The following is a 2,460-nucleotide window of genomic DNA, read 5'->3' as shown; positions in this document are numbered from 1 at the left end:
GCCCCACGCAAGGCAGTTTGCAACACCTCCAGCCCCGTGCCGGGACCGGCACCCCCTCAGCTCCCTCTGGTGAACAGCCCCTGCCTGCTGTCGGGTGGGCCCAGCGGAGAGGGTCCTAGAGGGGACCTGGGGCCCCCAGATCTGCCACGCAACCAGCCCTGGAGCCCTTGCACAGGCCTCCTGTGAGGCTTGTCCTGTTACCAGTGGGGACATGATAAAATTCAGGCAAAAAACACACGCTATGGAGGGGCTAGGAAGCTGAGAGAGGGATGAGTGAAGGCTGTGGTGACTGCAAAGTGGGACACATGCAAGACCTCGATAGAGGAGCAGCTGATCATGCACTCCCAAGGGTATAACGTGCCCCCCAAGGTGTAACACACCATACCCCAGGGCAGTGATGGAGTGACCTCTGCAAGCATCACGTGCCATAAGAGGCACTAAGTTTCTGCACACCCTGACCAGGCTACGGCCACGTTAACACCACCCTTTGGCAAACAATCACCTCCTCAAAGGCCAACTAGTGCACAAGTGCAAAGCCTTAGAAGTGCTGCAAAGCCAAGCTGCAGCCCCCAAGCCACATGCTGCAACTCCAAGTCCCTTCCCAAGCCAGTCCCCTTTGGCTTCCCCTCCGCAAACACCACATGCATCCCCTTACCACGCAAAACACAGCCCATAGCCACAGCCTGACCAGCATCGGCGGTGCTCCGCAGTGACACACACATGTCCCGTCAAAGCACAAAATGTTTGCAGGGATAAGTACGGAGCTATAATCAGGGCTTCAGCGCTGGCACATGTTACACAGCCCCAGCGCGGGGAAAGGCTCCCACGAGCCAGCTCTGCCAGCCGATGGTGAATGAAAGCCGCGTGATGGCAGCCGCTGTGCCCAGCCCTGGCAGTTGCTTGGTGTCGGTGTGCCTGGCAGATGAACCAGGAAGCTCTGATTCATAGCACGTGGCAAACACTTCCCCTGTTCCACATCAGAATAGGCTCCTCCAAACAGGTAATATCTTATTGCAAGAACCCGGGAGGGGATAAACAGCTCAAAGGTGCAAACAGCCGGAGTCACCTTGGCCAGTTGCTCTCTGAGGCTGTTTGGAGCCAAACCATCTCTACGGGATGGGCGGAGGCGGCTCCAAGAGCACTGGGGGCAAAAGCAGAGCCAAAATCCACATGCCTGCCCTGGATCAGTGATTCCCAACGTGTGCATTGGGGCGCACTCATGCCACGAAGGCATCTGAGCCAGCATGCCTGCTCCCCACCCTCCTTGCAGCCACCGGTTCCCAGAGCCCAGCAGATCAGCAGCCACCACAGGGAAGGGATGTGCTGCAGGCTGGTCCACAGGCACAATGGAGGTGTGGTAGCTTGGGAAGGTCGTTGTGTGCCACCAATTTTATGCCAGGAAAACATTTGCCCCAGCTATGACAGGCTTAGCAAACACTGCGGGGGGGGGGCTGGACAGCCCACGTAAGGGTTTCAGAGAGACTTTCTGCCCTGGCTCCTAGCAAAAGTAACTTACTCATTGACAAGCACTGATAAGCACATCAGGGGGGAGATAAAACAGAAGGATTAGGCTCCTCTTCCAAAGATCAGGGTCTATTGTTGCAAGAGCCCATGCTTCCATGCCAGCATGGTAGCCCTGAGAGCAGCTGTCAACATGGCAGGGCTACAAAGTCAGACATAATTCAACAGCCAGGTCTGGCCTTAGTGTTACCCAGATTTTGTATTTACAAGGATTTTTTTCTCATCTGTTCAGAATCCTGCTCATGGTCCCATGGAGAAAAGCCCTGGGTGTAATCAGCACCATAACCTGTGCCAGCAGCAGGGGACAGGAGCAGGTGCTGGTCCCCAGGAGCCCTCACCTTGGGGTTTCTCTGCTTGTACTTTCCCCCACTACATAATTCTAGGTACAGCCCTCACACAGATTTGTTCATAAGCCAGTCACAAGCAGAAGGTCTCTGGGAAAAGGGACCAGCAGCTTTGGCTGGTCTCTGCAAGGAACAAGCCAAAGACAGACACTTGTTTTGGCCAGTTTGAGCAGGGAAGCCCAGGTGTCTTGAAGTTGGCTCTAAGGAGGCAGGATGCTCCCGGCAAACTGTCACAAGATGACCCACAGCATGTTCAAACCGCACACGAGCTGCCAGCACAGCCTGTGCTGTGGTGGTGCCAGTTACACCCTGTCTAATGTGCAAAGACCATTACAGCACGGGTCTCGCAGGGCTCTTTTCAAGCAGTGCTGTGACAGTGACTCGCATAGAGACACCAAAGTGCCTTGGGAAGTGGGCTTTCAAGCAGGCGATTCCCCAAATTTATGAAGATGATTCCTGCAGAGAAGGTATAGAAGAAATTGAAATGATCTTCCTAACTCAACTCAGTAGGAGCACCACTGGCTGTTCCTCTGCAGTGGCCCCAATGTTTAAACTGCCAGCACAGCCTCTAAAAAATAGCATTTAGGACCAGATA

This window comes from Aptenodytes forsteri, unplaced genomic scaffold (genome assembly GCF_000699145.1).
Source record: "Aptenodytes forsteri isolate BGI_AS27 unplaced genomic scaffold, ASM69914v1 Scaffold404, whole genome shotgun sequence".
Classification (NCBI taxonomy): Eukaryota; Metazoa; Chordata; class Aves; order Sphenisciformes; family Spheniscidae; genus Aptenodytes; species Aptenodytes forsteri.
The sequence above is the reverse complement of the archived record's forward strand: the minus strand, read 5'-3'. Positions refer to the sequence as shown.